At 45.5% G+C, this 21556-nt stretch overlaps 1 protein-coding gene across 8 annotated transcripts in view; it reads left to right on the top strand.

Moving 5' to 3' along the window:
- Nucleotides 1-21556, top strand: part of mecom (MDS1 and EVI1 complex locus) — a 1146298-nt gene that overhangs the window by 508208 nt on the left and 616534 nt on the right. The window lies entirely within an intron of this gene.

Genomic DNA, 21556 nt, shown 5'->3' with positions numbered 1-21556 from the left:
ATTGAGGACAATGAATAGATTTAACATGTTAAGAGCTGGCCAAATCACAACTTAAGCCAAAGACAAAACAGATAGTAAAAAACAGCTATTGTACTCTTCTTTGATTTCTGAAATATTAAAAATTCAGATTTCATCAAGATCTAGGCTTCTAAATAGAGTGAATGGTGAACCTAAAACAATGTAAGCTTTATCTATAGTTTCTGTTTTACTAAGAGGGCAGATGGTTTTAGCTAGTTTTGTACAGTGTGTGTTGAACAAAATTTATGATCAGGTTATGATTTTAGTAGAAGTAGTAAATAGCACTCATGTCATGTCATTCACAATGTCAGGACTTCACGAAGAGCGGCACAGTGGTTAGCACTGCTGCCTCACAGCATCAGAGATCCGGGTTCAATTCCCGCCTCAGGCAACTGACTGTGTGGAGTTTGCACATTCTCCCCATGTCTGCATGGGTTTTCGGCAGATCGGTGTGGACTTGTTGTGCCGAAGGGCCTGTTTCCACACTGTAAGTAATCTAATCTTTAAAAAAAGCTTTCTTGTTGAAGTAGTGCATTGAGATGTAGTCACTATTATGATGTTGGAAACATAGCAGCCAGTATGCAGACAACAATGTGACAATAATCAAACATGTGAAATGATGTCTAAGGAGTAGTTATTAGTCAGGACATGGTGAGAACGTTTCTATTTTTCTTAGTTGTGTTACCATGAAACTTTACATTCCACCAGAAACGACACACAGGGCCTTGGTTTTTGTGTTCATCCGAACAACAGTACCTTGGTCAGTGCAGCTCTCTCATTACAACAGCTGAGCATCAACCTCCTTTTTATGCTGAAGTATGTGAAGAGGGACTTGAACCACCAAACTTCTCAGGTGTATGCATTTTGAGCTATTGTTAAAACAATTGCATTTTGTCAGCAATAAATCTCTTGTATCTCACACAGAAATGTTTTCACACTTCTGTTAAAGAGTTTCATTCATAAAAAACTGTAACATACTGTACATGTCTCAATGTTCTTCAATCACTCGCGTGTTGTTAATACTATTTATTATTGAGACACACTTTCTCCAAGGTAAAATTGAGAGGAACATGGATCACTACAAGGTGGAATTATGGTTCCTTAATGAGTCAGTAAAGAGCTGTACTCAAACTTCAAACCAGGAGGTACAGCACTGTAATAATCATCCTTCTTTTTGAGCTGTCATTGTAAAGCTGATGACTCTGTCTCAAGAACACTCCAAAGGATATCTCCTTAAAGGGCCATGTCTCTATTTATCAATGTTAAGAATTACTTGCACAAAGAATGATGTAAAGCTAAATGGAGTAAGTAAATTTCTTTTATTTATTTTGATGATGTAAAAGTGTGTAGGCTTATTGCACAATTAGCTTTATATATATGCAAGTTTCCTTTTAAGGCAACTGTCTCATTGCACATTTTACAGAAGTACTGCAGAGCTAGGCAGGAGCAGCATTTGCAGACAACATTAAAATGGGAACAATTTGTCTATGCCATTGGCTACTGAATAGTTCTAGAATATATATTGTTCCGTTTCTTGGCCTCCATCCTCCTACGTCTGTTAGGCTGCACATGAATTGAAGATTGGGATGCGATGGAAGGTAAAGTCCTGTTTGTACACTGGGATCTAGGTTTGAATCTGTTTGAGATGGTCTAAAAGATAAACTAGTCATTTAATATGTGTATCAATAATGATTTTTATGATGGACAATAATAAGCTTCCAAAATGACTCTGTGATGGAATAAATCAATACATTCCAGACTGTCAAATTGTATTTAGTTATCAATAACACTATGCCCAATTTTTAAAACTACTTTGCTAAACAAGGGAGACATTTACCCCTGTGTGTTAATTTGACTTAAAAATGTAAGCGTGGAACTAAAGTGTACAAGACTGAAATGAACTGAAAAGAATACAAGCATGGACTACTTTCTAAACATTGAGAAAATTCGTAAAGCCAAAGTACAGAGGGATCTGGGAGTGCTAGTCGAGGATTCTCTAAAGGTAAACATGCAGGTTGAGTCCATGATTAAGAAAGCGAATGCAATGTTGTCAATTATCTCAGGAGGGTTGGAATATAAAAGCACTGTTGTGCTACTGAGACTTTATAAAGCTCTGGTTAGGCCCCATTTGGAGTACTGTGTCCAGTTTTGGTCCCCACACCTCAGGAAGGACATACTGGCACTGGAACGTGTCCAGTGGAGATTCACATGGATGATCCCTGGAATGGTAGGTCTAACATATGAGGAACGGCTGAGGATCCTGGGATTGTATTCATTGGAGTTTAGAAGATTAAGGGGAGATCTAATAGAAACTTACAAGATAATACATGGCTTGGAAAGGGTGGACGCTAGGAAATTGTTTCCATTAGGCGAGGAGACCAGGACCCGTGGACACAGCCTTAGAATTAGAGGGGGTAAATTCAGAACAGAAATGTGGAGACATTTCTTCAGCCAGAGAGTGGTGGGCCTGTGGAATTCATTGCCGCAGAGTGCAGTGGAGGTCGGGACGCTAAATGTCTTCAAGGCAGAGATTGATAAATTCTTGATGTCACAAGGAATTAAGGGCTACGGGGAGAATGCGGGTAAGTGAAGTTGAAATGCCCATCAGCCACGATTGAATGGCGGAGTGGACTCGATGGGCTGAATGGCCTTACTTCCGCTCCTCAGTCTTATGGTCTTATGGAAGCCACATTTTGATTTACTTTCTGGAGAAGGGTCAGAGTCCTTGAAATGTGAGCTCTTTTCTCTCCACACATGCTGCCAGACCTGCTAAGTTTCTGCTTTTGTTTGATTTCCACTTGTTACAATCTCAACTTTTTTTACTTTAAAAAATGATCATTTAGTTTGTTTCATTTTATTCTTTTGTGGGATATGGGCATCTCTGGCAAGTCCAGCATTTGTCCCCCTCTCTAATTGCCCCTGAAATAAGTGACTTGATATGCTAATTCAGAGGGCAATTAATCATCAACCACACTGAACTGTAGCTATGCAGTCATGTGTGGGCCAGATCAGGTTAGGATGGCAGATCTTAATCCCTGAGGAATGTTAACGAACGAAAAGAGTTTTGATCACAATTGAAAATGAATCATGGCTACCATTATTGAAACTAGCTTCCAGATCCAGATTTTATTAATTAAATTTTAAAGTCCACCCATTGGGATTTCAACATGTGTGGCTAGACCTTTGGACCATGAGTCCACTAATATTACCATGGTAACACCATCTCCTCAATAAATAAGGATGTTAAGTCTTTGCTAAAAGTCAGTTAAAACATCCTCGATACAATTATACAGGAATGGGAGGTGTGGCGGACACAATATAAAGTGGCGCAGTGGTAGTCTGGCGCACTGACCTCTACACCACTGAAGCCAAATGCCAACTCTAGGGCACCTCTTCCTACTGCCCCTTCGACCAATACCCCACCCCCCCATCACCAAACCATAATCTTCCAGACCATACAGAACCTCATCACCTCAGGAGATCTCCCACCCACAGCTTCCAACCTCATAGTCCGGGAACCCCGCACTGCCCGGTTCTACCTCCTTCCCAAGATCCACAAGCCTGACCACCCTGGCCGACCCATTGTCTCAGCATGCTCCTGCCCCACTGAACTCATCTCCACCTACCTCGACACTGTCCTATCCCCCCAGTCCAGGAACTTCCCACATACGTTCGAGACACCACTCACGCCCTCCACCTCCTCCAAGACTTCCATTTCACCGGCCCCCAACGCCTCATCTTCACCATGGATATCCAATCCCTCTACCCCTCCATCCACCATGACTAGGGCCTCCGAGCCCTCCGCTTTTTCCTCTCCAGACGTCCCCAACAGTACCCTTTCACCAACACTCTCATTCGTTTGGCCGAACTGGTCCTCACCCTTAACAATTTCTCCTTTGAATCCTCCCACTTCCTCCAGACCATAGGGGTAGCCATGGGCACACGTATGGGCCCCAGCTATGCCTGTCTCTTTGTTGGCTACATAGAGCAGTTGATCTTCCATAATTACACCGGCACCGCTCCCCACATCTTCCTCCGCTACATTGATGACTTCACCAACACATTCCACCCTGACCTTAAATTTACCTGGACCATCTCTGACAACTCCCTTCCTTTCCTGGACCTCTCCATCTCCATTAATGATGACCGACTTGACACTGACATTTTTTACAAACCCACCGACTCCCACAGCTACCTGGATTACACCTCTTCCCACCTTACCTCTTGCAAAAATGCCATCCTGTATTCCCAATTCCTCCGCCTCCGCCGTATCTGCTCCCAGGAGGACCAATTCCACCACAGAACACACCAGATGGCCTCCTTCTTTAGAGACCGCAATTTCCCTTCCACATCCCGCACCTCCGCCCTCAGACCCCACCCCTCCAATCGTAACAAGGACAGAACGCCCCTGGTGCTCACCTTCCACCCTACCAACCTTCGCATAAACCAAATCATCCGCTGACATTTCCGCCACCTCCAAACAGACCCCACCACCAGGGATATATTTCCCTCCCCACCCCTTTCCGCCTTCCGCAAAGACCGTTCCCTCCGTGACTACCTGGTCAGGTCCATGCCCCCCTACAACCCACCCTCCCATCCTGGCACCTTCCCCTGCCACCGCAGGAACTGTAAAACCTGTGCCCACACCTCCTCCCTCACCTCTATCCAAGGCCCTAAAGGAGCCTTCTACATCCATCAAAGTTTTACTTGCATATCCACTAATATCATTTATTGTATCCGTTGCTCCCGATGCGGTCTCCTCTACATTGGGGAGACTGGGCGCCTCCTAGCAGAGCACTTTAGGGAACATCTCCGGGACACCCGCACCAATCAACCAAACCGCCCCGTGGCCCAACATTTCAACTTTCCCTCCCACTCTGCCGAGGACATGGAGGTCCTGGGCCTCCTTCACCGCCGCTCACTCACCACCAGACACCTGGAGGAAGAACGCCTCATCTTCCGCCTCGGAACACTTCAACCCCAGGGCATCAATGTGGACTTCAACAGTTTCCTCATTTCCCCTTCCCCCACCTCATCCTAGTTCTAAACTTCCAGCTCAGCACTGTCCCCATGACTTGTCCGGACTTGTCCTACCTGCCTATCTCCTTTTCCACCTATCCACTCCACCCTCTCCTCCATAACCTATCACCTTCATCCCCTCCCCCACTTACCCATTGTATTCTATGCTACTCCCTCCCCACCCCCACCCTCCTTTAGCTTATCTCTCCACACTTCAGGCTCACTGCCTTTATTCCTGATGGTGGGCTTTTGCCCAAAACGTCGATTTCGAAGCTCTTTGGATGTTGCCTGAACTGCTGTGCTCTTCCAGCACCACTAATCCAGAATCTGGTTTCCAGCATCTGCAGTCATTGTTTTTACCACAATATAAAGTCAGTGTAAGTCCTGGACTCCTTCATCAGACTGAATGATATTCAGAATGTGGTTTGAATGATTTTCAATTCTCCCAGTAAAAGGGATGAGAACCTTTGGAAATCCTGCTTTGTTCTAAAGTTAGCTACATCTATGTCACTCAATTTGCAGCTTGAGTTGTCATTGTGGAATAATACTATATCATGGATAACACTGCTGAGTTCTTTCCTGGATCAGAAATCTGCAATTGTCAGTTGAGCAAACTTGTTCCTTAGGCAACTTTGATGACTATATTCGCATAAATATTTATCATTGATTTCTCAACTGAACACATGTGATTGCCATTTCTCCATTGGAAACAATAGGAGGACACACACCTGTCAATGAAACAATGCATTTCCTGTAGTAGTGTACTTCCTGCAAAGTCACAAGACAATCCCCTACTGCATCATCACAGCCAAAGGAATGCTGTCTTCTGACAGAACATCTTCCAACTAAATATAGCAGGTTAATAAACAAGAGGAAAGAACGATAACATGATCAAGGACCTGGTGATGTTGTTCCATTCCAGATCGTGTCTGTTGCCACAATCTGCCTTTTCTGGCCAGGATTTAATGAAGAGTGGGGAAACTTTTTTTAAAAACAGAATTGGAAAGGTTTATTGCTGCAAAGGACACTCTGCTCCAAGTTAAATTTTTTACAGTAGCCGACGTGACAAGATTTCAGTGCAGTTCTCAGGCTGGGTTGTTGCTGGCTGCTGCCAAAAAGGTCAGAGAATTCTACACTGGAACATTGAAGTTGTTTCAATCTCTACTTTAATCAGGTTACAAATTGAAACAGCATTTAAGACTATCCCATTTTTTGGGGCCCAAAAATCATGATTCTACATAAACTCAACAAACATCTGCTTTTCTGCCACAGCACACTATACATCACAAATGTCCCTCACCAACAAGCACATGTTTTTCTTAGCTGGGCACACAGCTGTGTTCCAATGATAAACAGGAGTTTAAGCCTTGTTCACAGTTTCTGTTGAATTCTGATTACTACCCACAGTCATGTTACTTTTATTTTGGATTGTTAGAGGAATGCTTCAAAGGTCAGCTTAGACACCAGAATCTACAACAAGACATGAAACACTCAAGTAAAACAGAAAATGTGACACTTGAGGTCTGACTGTCTGTCCTTTCTCCAGTCCTCATTTCCAAGGGCTGGGCCACAGGCTTCCATTGGATTGGTACACATTTATAGATAAAGTACTGCAGTGGTTTACCATTATGTTCTGCAGGAGATCTGACCAAGAGTCCTCTCCCATTCTTACTGCTTGCCATCTTCTAATTGGCCTGTTCAAAGATGTGATTACAAACTCCTGGAGCTGGGGTGTATTGTAAGTACTTGCAGGCTGAGTCTCAATCTGATATACACACCTTCCATGGCCAACAAGTCCTGAGATTGGCCATAAGGACCATATGGGGAGGCAGTTGCCTAATGGTATTGTTGATAGAATTTTTAATCCAGACACCCAGGAATGGTCTGGGGACCCATGTTCAAATTACACCACGGCAGTTGGTGAAATTTGAAGTCAATAACAATCTGGATTTAAGATATTGATGGGAACCCCATTGTCAACTGTTAAAAAAGACCCACCTGGTTCATTACTATCTTTTAGGGAGGGAAACTACCAGTCTTACCAGGTTGGTCCACATGTGACAGCAGACCCACAGCAACGTGGTTAACTTCAAACTGCCCTCTGGGCAATTAGGGATGGCCCAGTGATGGATTTAGAGAGGGCCCAGTGATGTAATTAGGGATGTCCCAGTGATGTAATTAGAGATGGCCCAGTGATGTAGTTAGGGATGGCCCAGTGATGTAGTTAGGGATGGCCCAGTGATGTAGTTAGGGATGGCCCAGTGATTTAGTTAAGGATGGCCCAGTGATGTAATTAGGGATGTCCCAGTGATGTTATTAAGGATGGCCCAGTGATGTTATTAGGGATGGCCCAGTGATGTAGTTAAGGATGGCCCAGTGATTTAGTTAAGGATGGCCCAGTGATGTTATTAGGGATGGCCCAGTGATGTAATTAGGGATGGCCCAGTGATGTTGTTAGGGATGGCCCAGTGATGTAGTTAGGGATGGCCCAGTGATGTAGTTAGGGATGGCCCAGTGATGTTATTAGGGATGGCCCAGTGATGTAATTAGGGATGGCCCAGTGATGTAATTAGGGATGGCCCAGTGATGTAATTAGGGATGGCCCAGTGATGTAGTTAGGGATGGCCCAGTGATATAGTTAGGGATGGCCCAGTGATGTAGTTAGGGATGGCCCAGTGATGTTGTTAGGGATGGCCCAGTGATGTAGTTAGGGATGGCCCAGTGATGTTATTAGGGATGGCCCAGTGATGTAGTTAGGGATGGCCCAGTGATGTAATTAGGGATAGCCCAGTGATGTTGTTAGGGATGGCCCAGTGATGTAGTTAGGGATGGCCCAGTGATGTAGTTAGGGATGGCCCAGTGATATAGTTAGGGATGGCCCAGTGATGTAGTTAGGGATGGCCCAGTGATGTAGTTAGGGATGGCCCAGTGATGTTATTAGGGATGGCCCAGTGATGTTATTAGGGATGGCCCAGTGATGTAGTTAGGGATGGCCCAGTAACATAGTTAGGGATGGCCCAGTGACATAATTAGGGATGGCCCAGTGATTAGATTAGATTAGATTAGATTAGATTAGATTACTTACAGTGTGGAAACAGGCCCTTCGGCCCAACAAGTCCACACCGCCCCGCCGAAGCGCAACCCACCCATACCCCTACATTTACCCCTTACCTAACACTACGGGCAATTTAGCATGGCCAATTCACCTGACCTGCACATCTTTGGACTGTGGGAGGAAACCGGAGTACCCGGAGGAAACCCACGCTGACACGGGGAGAATGTGCAAACTCCACACAGTTAGTCGCCTGAGGCGGGAATTGAACCCAGATCTCTGGCGCTGTGAGGCAACAGTGCTAACCACTGTGCCACCGTGCCGCCCAGTGATGTAATTAGGGATGGCCCAGTGATGTAGTTAGGGTTGGCCCAGTGATGTAGTTAGGGATGGCCCAGTGATGTTATTAGGGATGGCCCAGTGATTTAGTTAAGGATGGCCCAGTGATGTAATTAGGGATGGCCCAGTGATGTAATTAGGGTTGGCCCAGTGATGTAGTTAGGGATGGCCCAGTGATGTTATTAGGGATGGCCCAGTGATGTAGTTAGGGATGGCCCAGTGATGTAATTAGGGATGGCCCAGTGATGCCCATATGCCATGAATTAGTAAAGAAGAGGCCTGGGATACAGAGCTTGTTATTGTATAATGAGAATCTTAATGACATGATGATGTGGGAAATAATAGAGCACTGACATTATCAGCCACATGCTATCAGGACCCTGAAAGGTGAGGATGGTAAAACTTCACTGAGTGAGCTCTGTTCTGGAGATAAGCAGATTATGTCACTGTGTGTACATAAAAGAGTTTGTGAAAATTCTGGAGAATCAATTAATGATCTCTCTCTTGGCTAATGCAGAAACTTCGATGCAGCACCCTCTTAGGAGAGACATTACTGTCTCTGGAAGTAGTCACTTGGTGCAGGACTATGCAGGACTGAACTCCGAGTTTGGGAATAGCATACTTTCTTCTCTAAAGGGAACCAAATGTTTTTTTTTCCCCTGATAATGGTTTCATGGTCATCATTCAATTTTTATTTCCAGAATTTTATTAAATTCAAATTCCTCCATCTGCTGTAGCAGGATTCAAACTCAGATTCCTGAACTCACCTTGGTCTCTGAATTAGCTATCCAGCAACAATACCATCACTCCCCATGGGACCTACAGCTCAAGTGTAAGCAGTCTGAGTGATGAACTCTGGGTGGGGGTGAGGTTAGGGAATGGCCAATTCTTCCAGCAAAGAGACAAAGGAATAGATTGAGACTGATTGAAATGGAATTGAGGTACACAGCAGGAGCAATGGTGTCCCCAGTGAGAGAGCCAGAAGTGCAGAGGGCAGTAAGGGTTAGCCGTTTCGATGAGTGGACATTTGCTTGCAATAGTGAGAGATGTAATCCATGAGATTTGGTGAAATGCATGTGCAAAGGCAGAGTTAGAGTGAGTGATGGCTCTGTGCACATGAAGTAAAAGAGAGAAGGCAATGGTACTTAACTTTGTGAAGCTCAGAAGATAATTGGTCTTCTCTCTGGATTCCCAGGCTTTACCCAGAATGCAGCAGTGATCTAGAGTCTAATTTGGGTTCAGGCATGCTGGTTCTGGTGGCATGACCTCCTGTTAAAGGGAATGTGGTCCTCTCCACAACCTCATCCACCAACACCTCCAAGTCCTTTTCAGCTTGTTGCAGGGGTCATTGAGTTATCTTTTCCCCTGGCCCGTGTCCTGAATACACAGGCTTCAGAAACGCCATGTGAGGGCTCGTTCTGAGCTTGCAGTGTCTGAATTGATTCGCAATCTGGTTTTTACTAAGGCACAGGGATATGATTACCTCTGTAGTGGTGAGCACATCAGATTCTCTAGCTCTCATGAACTGCACCCAAAAGACTTGTCACATCATTCAAAATCTAACTATGTCAATGTGAATATAGGGCAAACTCTCCAGTGGTTGGAGTCATATTTGGCACACAGGAAGATGGTCATGGTTGTTGGAGGTCAGTCATCTTAGCTCCACGACGTCTGCAGGAGTTCCTCAGGGAAGTGTCCTAGCCCAACTATTTTCAGCTACTTCATCAATTACCTTCCCTCCATCATAAGGTCAGATGTGGACATGTTTGCTGATGATTACACAATGTTCAGTACCATTCACAACTCCTCAGATACTGAAGCACTCCATGTTTAACTGCAGTGAGATTTTAGTCAACACGGTTTTCTGAAGGGTAGGTTGTGTCTCACAAATCTTATTGAGCTCTTTGAGAAGGTGACCAAACAGGTGGATGAGGGTAAAGCGGTTGATGTGGTGTATTGGATCTCAGTAAGGCATTTGATAATGTTCCCCGTGGTAGGCTATTGCAGAAAAATATGGAGGCAAGGGATTGAGGGTGATTTACCATTTTGGATCAGAAATTGGCTAGCTGAAAGAAGACAGAGGGTGGTGGTTGATGGGAAATATTCATCCTGGAGTTCAGTTACTAGTGGTGTACCGCAAAGATCTGTTTTGGGCCACTGCTGTTTGTCATTTTTATAAATGACCTGGATGAAGGTTTAGAAGGATGGATTAGTAAATTTGTGGATGACACTAAGGTTGGTGGAGTTGTGGATAGTGCTGGAGGATGTTGCAAGTTACAAAGGGACATAGATAAGCTGCAGATCTGGGCTAAGAGGTAGCAAATGGGGATTAATGTTGAAACATGTGAGGTGATTCACTTTGACAGGAACAACAGGAATGCAGAGTACTGGGCTCATGGTAAGATTCCTAGTAATGTAGATGGCAGAGAGATCTCAGTGTCCAGATACATAGATTCCTGAAAGTTGCCACCCAGGTTGATCGGATTGTTAAGAAGGCATACAGTGTGTTAGCTTTTATTGGTAGAGGGACTGAGTTTCAGAGCCGCAAGGTGCAAACGTCTGGTACAGCCGCACTTGGAGTATTGCATACAGTTCTGGTCACCGCAGTACAGGAAGGATGTGGAAGCTTTGGAAAGGGTTCAGATGAAATTTATTAGAATGTTGCCTGGTACAGAGGGTAGGTCTTATGAGGAAAGGCTGAGGGACTTAAGGCTGTTTTCATTAGAGAGAAGACGGCTGAGAGGTGACTGAATTGAGACGTATAAGATAATCAGAGGGTTAGATAGGGTGGACAGTGAAAACCTTTTTCCTCAGATGGTGATGGCTAGCACAAGGGGACATAGTTTTAAATTGAGGGGTGATGGATATAGGACAGATATCAGAGGTAGTTTTTTTAACTCACAGAGTAGTAAGGGCATGAAATTACCTGCCTGCAACAGTAGTAGACTCACCAACTTTAAGAGCATTTAAATGGTCATTGGATAAACATATAGATGAAAGTGGAATAGTGTACGATAGATGGGCTTCAGATTGGTTCCAAAGCTCAGTGCAAGATTGAGGGCTGAAGGGCCTATACTGTGCTATAATATTCAATGCTCTATGAGATCTGGACAATATCCAGGCTTGACTAACAAGTGAGAAATAATATTTGTCCTACACAAATCCCAGGCTATGACCATCATGGATAGCAGTAAAGGGATAAGTCGGAGTCAGCATGGATTTATGAAAGGGAAATCATGCTTGACTAATCTTCTGGAAGTTTTTAACAATGTAACTAAGAAGATGGACAAGGGAGAGCCAGTGGATGTAGTGTATCTGGACTTTCAGAAAGCCTTTGATAAAAGGAGATTAGTGAGCAAAATTAGGGCGCATGGTATTGGGGGTAAAATACTGAGTTGGATTGAAAATTGGTTGGCTGACAGGAAACAAAGAGTAGTGATAAACAGCTCCCTTTCAGAATGGCAGGCGGTGACCAGTGGCCGACCACAGCTTTTTACAATGTACATTAATGATATAAATGAAGGTATTAAAAGTAATATTAGCAAATTTGCTGATGACACAAAGCTGGGTGGCAGGGTGAAATGTGAGGAGGATGTTAGGAGAATACAGGTTGACCTGGACAGGCTAGGTGAGTGGCGGATGCATGGCAGATGCAGTTTAATGTGGATAAATGTGTGGTTATCCACTTTGGTGGCAAGAACAGGAAGGCAGATTACTGCCTAAATGGAGTCAAGTTAGGTAAAGGGGCAGAACAATGAGATCTGGGTGTTCTTGTACTCAGTACGTGAAAGCAAGCATGCAGGTACAGCAGGTAGTGAAGAAGGCTAATAGCATGCTGGCCTTCATAACAAGAGGAATTGAGTATAGAAGCAAAGATGTTCTTCTGCAGCTGTACAGGGCCCTGGTGAGACCGCACCTGGAATATTGTGTGCAGTTTTGGTCTCCAAATCTGAGGAAAGACATTCTGGCTATTGAGGGAGTGCAGCGTAGGTTCACAGAATGGCGGGACTATCATATGTTGAAAGATTGGAGCGACTGGGCTTGTATACCCTTGAGTTTAGAAGGCTGAGATGGGATCTGATTGAGACGTATAAGATTATTAAAGGATTGGACACTCTGGAGGCAGGAAGCATGTTTCCGCTGATGGGTGAGTCCCGAACCAGAGGACACCGTTTAAAAATAAGGGGTAGTCCATTTAGAATGGAGCTGAGGAGAAATTTCTTCACCCAGAGAGTGGTGGGTGTATGGAATTCTCTGCCCCAGAAGGCTGGGGAGGCCACGTCTCTGGATACTTTCAAAAAAGAGTTGGATAGAGCTCTTAAAAATAATGGAATCAAGGGTTATGGGGATACGGCAGGAACAGGATACTGATTGAGGATGATCAGCCATGATCATAATGAATGGTAGTGCAGGCTCAAAGGGCAGAATGGCCTTCTCTGCACCTGTTGTCTATTGTCTATCGTCTATCACCAATAAGAGACAATCTAACCACAGCCCCTTGACATTCAGTGGTGTTACCATCACTGAATCTGCCACTATCAACACCCTGGGGATTACTATTTACCAGAAATTCAACTGAAATCACACAAACACAGTACTTACAAGACCAGGTCAGAGACTAGGAAAACTACGATGAGTAACACACCTCCTGACTCCCCAAAGTTTGTCCACCATCTATAAGACAAAAGTCAGGAGCGTGATGGAATACACCTTACTTGCCTGGATGGATACAGCTCCAACAATGTTCAAGAAATTTGACACCATCCAGTAGAATGCTTGATTGGCACCACATCCACAAGCATTCACTCACTCCACCCACTGAAGCAGAGTGTACTATCTACGAGATGCATGCAGAAATTCACCAAAGATCCTCGATGGCACCTTCCTAACCCATAGCCACTTCCATCTAGAAGGGCAAGGACAGTGGATACTTGGGAACATCACCAAAAGATCTCCTCCGAGCCACTCATCACCCTGACTTGGAAATATATCCCCGTTCCTTCACTGTCATTGGGTCAACATCCTGGAATTCCAAAGCATTGTGAGTCAACTCACAGCAGATGGGCTGCAGGGGTTCAAGAAGGCAACTCGCTACTTCCTGCCAAAGAGCAACTAGGGACAGGCAATAAATGCTGGCCCAGGCAGCATTGCCCACATTCCAAATATGAATAAAGAAAAGTATATTACCTCCACTACTATGCTCAGTAGTATTAGTGTGTACTATCTACAAGATGCACTGCAAGAATTCAACAAAGATCCTTAGACACTATCTTCTAAACCCACAACAACTTAAGCCTAGAATGATAAGTGCTGCAAATACATAGAAATACCACCATCTGCAAGTTCCCCTCCAAGCCACTCACCATTCAGACTTGGAAATGTATTGCCATTACTTCAGTATCACTGGGCCAAAATCCTGGAACTCCCTCCTAAATGGCATTGTGGGTCAACCTACAGCTTCAGAAGACAACCTTCCCCTATTGCATTGTGGAATTTTTATTGCTCCGTCTAACCATGCTTAAGATATTCTCTGAGTATTCCATTTAGCATTAAATTAGGTTCAGTTTCACATCCAAACAGCTTGCCTCAGATTAATGCAAACTGATTTCATTTGGGATGATTTCAATCATCGTAGAGAAGAGATTTTCACTCATCACTGTGTATCTCTGAAATTGGAGACGTATTCAAAAGTGCTAACATTTTGAAAATTATACAATGAGTTCTACACTTGACCCTGCGGAATCTCAATGCATGCCAGATATTTCTGTAGGAGTTCTGGTCCCTCAAGGTTGCTATGTTTCTCTGAATTAACACGAGTAAAGTAACTAGACACGACAGATATTCAACTTCCAATGAAGTGTTCGTGCAGGATTTCTTTCTTGTTCATAAAGGCTGCTGAAGGAAGAGATGAATTTAAACAGAAAATAATCGAAATGTTCTATGAAATTAAATATAATCTGGATTTAAGAGGTTAGATGAACAAATACCCTTTGTCACCATGAACATAATCCCAGGCAAAGCTAAAATAGATTGTACCTTTTATCAATGGTGAGACGTCATTTAATGAGGGAGTTTTTAAACTTTAATTGCCATCCAGTGCAACTTCAAACCACACACTTAGGACACCAAAGTAATGGCTCAGCATTATTTTTATTCACTGCTTTCTGGAGCATAACGTGGTCAAGCTGAATGGTTTTGCAGCACAGTTCTACAACATTATATCTGCTGCAATCATCTGAACTGGAATTGTCCTATAGCTAAAATATATTCACCTATCCATGGAAGTATTTAGATGGTCAGCCGAAAGGCACATTGAGTAATGATCCATGATTGGGTCAAGTGTTTGTTCGCATTTTCTGAGGGGTATTATGCCACTTGCACAGGTAAATTTCTTCTGCAACAATGTTTGATTTTTCAAGAATATATTTCCTAATCTTCTATCCATTCATCACAACAGTGTACTTGTTTTGTACAGCTATCTAAATGCAGATAGGAATGATCTACCTATGTTATATTGATGTAACATGAAAAGTGGACAAAGACTGAAGACTTGGATGGGTGTTCGTACTTTCACTGAGATCGTTGCTTGAATGTGTGACTGTTCAAATGGTGTAAATTCTTGTGGCTGGGGAGCCACGCACCTACTCATTGGTTGCAACACATGAAGCATGTGATTCTCCAAACAACAAGACCCCCATCGATGACAAAAATAATCACTGCAGATGATGGTTGTGGACCTGAACCCCAGGATAGAATGCTTGCTTGAGTTGGGATGAGGAGCAATTACATCCACACCTTTCTGCTCAAACCTTTCCAGAAGGAAATAGAACAAAAATTAATAAAATTTGTATGGAATGCTCACTTTTGCTGCTGAATTAATTAACAGCTGAAAGACAGATGTTTGCAGAGACTTTTCAACACAAATAGAACTAACTGAGGATTCATCTTCAAGCACCTGCTTTCATTATTTTCCGGTTTTGATGTTCTGGGAATTTGTCATATTGCCCTGCTTTTTTTAAATTATTCATCCTGTTCCCTGAAATTTAGTGAAGTGTGAATGGATTGTTGGGATTGTGGTATGCTCTTGATTTTAAAGTTCATGCTGTTGTACCATTGAAACATTGAAATTAGGTCTGACCCCACAAGTCTTTCAGAGGTATAAAATAACTTTAACTAATTCAACCTTAAAAAATATAAGCCACAGGAACTGTTGCCGTAATTGGCTTGGATTATGTTGAGAGTGTGGCGCTGGAAAAGCACAGCTGGTCAGGCAGCATCTGAGGAGCAGGAGGATCAATGTTTCAGGCATCAGCCCTTCATCAGGAATGATTATGGAGTATGGGCTACAACAAGATGTTGCATACATATGGTCCCTTTAAGATGTGGGAAGTACTTTCACAGCACAGAAACATTAACAAACAGAAGTCACCAATTAATCAAATTTGCAGCTATTAGGACAAATGGCCAAAACTTGATGATGGAAAGGTAATTAGAATGTGCCTTGGTGGGCAGAGTGATAAACTAAAGCAAACAAAAGCACAGAGAAAGGCCCTTTGACCCATCAAGACTGTCCCTGTCAAAAACAACCACCTCACTATTCTAATCCCATTTTTCAGCACTTGACCCATAATCTTCTCTGCCTTGACATCACAAGTGTGCATCTAAATGCTTCACAGATATCATGAAGGTTTCTGTCTTGACCACGCTCACAGGTAGTGAGTTCCAGATGTATTTTTGCTCACATCCCCTCTCAATCTCCTGCTCCTTTACTTATGTATATTCCCGTGGTCTTTGATCCATCCATCAAGGGGAAAGGTTTTTTCCCGTCTACCCTATCTCTGCCCCTCATCATGTAAAACATCTTACTCATGTCCCTTCTCAGTCTCCTCTGCTTGAAGGAAGGCAATCCCAGTCTGTCCAATCTCACTTCATCACTGAAACTCTCCAGAGCAGGCAATATCCTGGTCAACCTCCTATGCGTCCTATCAGTGCTATCATATCCTTGCTAAGATGTGGCTTCGAGAATTACACACAATATTCTAACTGTGGCCTAACCATTGTTTTACACAGCTCCAGCATCACCTCCTTGCTCTTAGATTTCATGTACACAGGCAGGAGGCTTGGGGAGGACAGCAAGGCAGGCAGTATCAGGAGGGAGGGGGACACAGCAAGGCAGGCAGTATCAGGAGGGAGGGGGACACAGCAAGGCAGGCAGTATCAGGAGGGAGGGGGACACAGCAAGGCAGGCAGTATCAGGAGGGAGGGGGACACAGCAAGGCAGGCAGTATCAGGAGGGAGGGGGACACAGCAAGGCAGGCAGTATCAGGAGGGAGGGGGACACAGCAAGGCAGGCAGTATCAGGAGGGAGGGGGACACAGCAAGGCAGGCAGTATCAGGAGGGAGGGGGACACAGCAAGGCAGGCAGCATCAGGAGGGAGGGGGACACAGCAAGGCAGGCCGCATCAGGAGGGAGGGGGACACAGCAAGGCAGGCAGAATCAGGAGGGAGAGGAGCACAGCAAGGCAGGCAGCATCAGGAGGGAGGGGGACACAGCAAGGCAGGCAGCATCAGGAGGGAGAGGAAGACAGCAAGGCAGGCAGCATCAGGAGGGAGAGGGACACAGCAAGGCAGGCAGTATCAGGAGGGAGGGGAACACAGCAAGGCAGGCAGTATCAGGAGGGAAAGGAACACAGCAAGACAGGCAGCGTCAGGAGGGAGAGGGACACAGCAAGGCAGGCAGCATCAGGAGGGAGAGGAACACAGCAAGGCAGGCAGCATCAGGAGGGAGAGGGAACACAGCAAGGCAGGCAGTATCAGGAGGGTGAGGGACACAGCAAGGCAGGCAGCATCAGGAGGGAGAGGAACACAGCAAGGCAGGCAGTATCAGGAGGGAGAGGGAACACAGCAAGGCAGGCAGTATCAGGAGGGAGGGGGACACAGCAAGGCAGGCAGCATCAGGAGGGAGAGGAGCACAGCAAGGCAGGCAGTATCAGGAGGGAGAGGGACACAGCAAGGCAGGCAATATCAGGAGGGAGAGGAACACAGCAAGGCAGGCAGCATCAGGAGGTGGAGAAGTCAACGTTTCGTGTGTAACCCTTCTTCAGGACTGGGGGGAATGTCGAGGGGAGCTGCAGATAAAGGGGGTGGAGGAGGCAGGGTGGTGATGTGGGGATAGGTGAAGACAAGTAGGGGGTACGACCTGGTTGATCAATGGGAGGGATAAATCCAGTTGGTGGCAGGGAGCAGTGAAAAGGATGGGGAGGGGCTGAAAAGGGAGTTGGGGGATTGGGAGGGAGGTTACTTGAAATTGGAGGACTTTTGTTGAGTCCTCCAGGCTGTTGGAAGAGAGGCAGGTGAGGCAGTCGTCCACCTGGAAAGACTGTTTGGGGACCCTAGATGGACGTGAGGGGAGTGGTGTACCAGCAGGTTCTGCAATTTTTCAGCTGAAGGGGAAGGTACCTGGGGGTTCGGGGGAGTTGATGGGGAGAGTGGCGCAAACCAAGAACTGTCGAAGGGAACAGAGAGGGGTGGGGAGGGGAAGATGTTCTTAGTAGTGGGGTCCAGTTGGAATTGGCGGAAGTGTTTAAGGACGATGCATTGGATGCAGAGACTGGTGGGGTGGTAGGTGAGGATGAGGGGTCTCTGTCTTTATTGCGTGGGGGTGGTTTCGAGCAGTGGAACAGGGAATAGAGGTGATGTGGTGGAGGGCTGTCTGGATTACAGAGGAAAGATCTTTTTAGAAGGATGAGAGGTGATCTGATTGAGACGTATAAGATTATTAAAGGATTGGATACTCTGGAGACGGGAAGCATGTTTCCACTGATGGGGAGTCCAGAACCAGAGGACTCAGTTTAAAAATAAGGGGTAGACCATTTAGAACAGAGTTGAGGAGAAACGTCTTCACCCAGAGAGTGGTGAGTGTATGGAATGCTCTGCCCCAGAAGGCAGTGGAGGCTAAGTCTCTGGATACTTTCAAGAAAGAGTTGGAGAAAGCTCTGAAAGGTAATGGAATCAAGGGTTACGGGGATAAGGCAGGAACAGGATACTGATTAAGGATGATCAGCCATGATCATATGCCTGGTGGTGCTGGCTCAAAGGGCTGAATGGCCTACTCCTGCAGCTATTGTCTATTGTCTATTGAAAGCATGTTAGAAGATAGAATATAGACCATTACAGCGCAGTACAGGCCTTTCGGTTGTCGCTGTTGCGCTGACCTGTGGAACCAATCTGAAGCTCATCTAACTAACGCTATTCCATTCTCATCCATATGTTTATCCAATGACCATTTAAATGGCCTTAAAGTTGGCGAGTCTGTTATGTTGCAGGCAGTGTGTTCCACACCCCAATACTCTCTGACTAAAGAACCTACCTCTGATATCTGTCCTTTATCTATCACCCCTCAATTTAAAGCTATGTCCCCTCGTGCTAGCCATCAATATCTGAGCAAAAAGGCTCTCACTGTCCACCCTATGTAACCCTTTGATTATCTTATGTGTGTTAATTATGTGACCTCTCAACCTTTTCTCTTGAATGAAAACAGCCTCAAGTCCCTCAGCCTTTCTTCATAAGACCTTTCCTCCATACCAAGCAACATCCTAGTAAATCTCCTCTGAACCTTTTCCAAAGCTTCCAATTCCTTCCTATAATGTGGTAACCAGACCTGTACACAATTTTCCAAGTGGGGCTGCACCAGACTTTTGTACAGCTGCAACATGACCTTGTAACTAATTTATTTTTTATTTTTTATTTTTTATTTTTCTACAGACTTGTTGGGAATTTAGAATCGTGGGAATGGAGGTTAGGACAGTTGAATGTTCCTCCTGCAGAATGTGGGAGGTAAAGGTCACCACTAGTGTCCCTGCTGACTGCATCTACGAGAAGTGCACCCAACTCCAGCTCCTCGAAAACCGCGTTAGGGAACTGGAGGTGGAGCTGGATGAACTTCGGATCATTTGGGAGGTGAAGGGGGTTATTGAGAGGAGTTACAGGAATGTAGTCACAGCTCAGGTACAGGTCTCTGGCACAGAGCCTGCCCCTGTTATTCAGAAGGGAAGGGAGAGGGATCAGAGCATTAGTCATTGGAGAACTGTTGTTCGAAATAAATGGACATCTGGAATACACGCGAGTGGAATGTCTCCTCATCTGAACAAACGTGGTCGAGGCAGAGGAAATGGGAGTTCTGGCAGGATACTGGTTGGGAGGAGGTATGGTCCAGGTAGTTATGGGAGTGTATGGGTTTGTACGAAATGTTCTCCTGGAGACTACTGCCGGAGATGGAAATAGTGAGGTCAAGAGAGGGAGGGAGGTGTCCAATATGGACCAAGTGAATTTGAGGTCAGGGTGGAAGTTGTGGGTGACGTCGATGAACTGCACCAGTTCAGCCTGGGTGCAGGACGCTGCACCAGTGCAATCGTCGATGTAACAGCGGAAGACTTGGGGCACAGTGCCTGTTTAGGTTCTGAGGAGGGACTCTTTGATTTAGCTGACAAAGAGGCAGGTGTAGCTGGGATCCATCCAGGTGTCAATGACCATCACCTTGACTTGGAGGAAATGGGAGAAGTTAAAGGAAAAGTTATTAAGGGTGAGGACTAGTTCGGTGAGGTGGAGGAGGGTATTAGTGGAGGGGGACTGGATGGATCTGTTGGAGAGGAAGAAGTTGAGGGCCTGAAGACCATCCTTGTGGGGTGTGGACATTTCTAAGGACTGCATGTCCATCATGAAGATAATGCGCAGGGGGGTGCCAGGGAACTGGAAGCTCCTGAAAAGATGGAGGGCATGGTTGGTATCGCAGATGTAGGTAGGAAGTGCCTGAACCAAAGGGGAGAGGATGGAATCGATATGAGTTCAGTGGGGCAGGAGCATGCTGAGACAGTGGGTCAGCTGAAGTAGTTACGCTAGTGGATCTTGGGGAGCAGGTCAAACCAGTTAGTGCTGGTCTAGGGGACTGTGAGTTTGGAGGCAGTGGAGGGGAGATCACCATAGGCAATGAGGGTACAGACAGTGCGGGTAATTTTGCTCTGATGGGTCGCGGTTGGGTCGTGGGCAAGGGGGAGGTAGGATGTGGTGACGGAGAATTGGTGTTTGGCCTCTGTGACATAGAGATCCATTCTCCAGCCTACCACTACCCTGCCATTGTCAGCAGGTTTGATGATGAACTAAGGGTTGGTGCGGAGAGAGTGGAGTGCTGAACGTTCAGGTGGGGTTTCATTGGAGTGGGTGAGGAGGGTGGAGAAATTGAGGCGGCTCAACTGGAGCAGTTCATGGACTTCACCCACTTCCACCTCGCCCTCAAATTCACTTGGTCTATCTCAGACACCTCCCTCCCCTTTCTTGACCTCTCCATTTCCATCTCCAACAACAGTCTCCAAGCGGACGTTTACTGCAAACACACAGACTCCATAACTACCTGGACCACACCTCATCCCACCCAATATCCTACAAGAACTCCATCCCATTCTCCCAATTCCTCTGCCTCCAGTGCATCTGTTTGGATGAGGAGACATTCCACTCCCAAACATCCCAGATGTCCACATATTTTGAACAACATGCTTTTTCTCCCTCTGTTATCCAGATGATAACCTTTTTCCGTGGAGAGGAGAACCTTTTTCCACGTATGGAGTCAGCTATTACAAGGGGGCATAGCTTTAAATTAAGGGGGGGTAGATATAGGACTGATGTTAGGGGTAGGTTCTTCACTCAGCGAGTCGTAAGTTCATGGAATGCCCTGCCAGTAGCAGTAGTGGACTCTCCCTCTTTATGGGTATTTAAGCGGGCATTGGATAGGTATATGGAGGATAGTGGGTTAGTGTAGGTTAGGTGGGCTTTGATCGGCGCAACATCGAGAGCTGAAGGGCCTGTACTGCGCTGTATTCTTCTATGTTCTATGTTCTATGGCCCTCCATCTTCATTCCCTGTTCCACTGCTCTGAACCCACCCCAAATGCAATAAAGATAGAGTCCCCCTTGTCCTCACCTACTACCCCACCAGTCTCCGCATCCAGTGCATCATCCTTAAACACTTCCGCCAACTCCAACATGATCCCACCACCAAGAACATCTTCCCCTCCCCACCCCCCTCAGCCTTCCGCAAGCACCGTTCCCTTAGACAGTTCTTGGTTTGCACCACTCA

Source organism: Chiloscyllium punctatum, chromosome 6 (assembly GCF_047496795.1).
Source record: "Chiloscyllium punctatum isolate Juve2018m chromosome 6, sChiPun1.3, whole genome shotgun sequence".
NCBI lineage: Eukaryota > Metazoa > Chordata > Chondrichthyes > Orectolobiformes > Hemiscylliidae > Chiloscyllium > Chiloscyllium punctatum.
The sequence above is the reverse complement of the archived record's forward strand: the minus strand, read 5'-3'. Positions and strand labels throughout refer to the sequence as shown.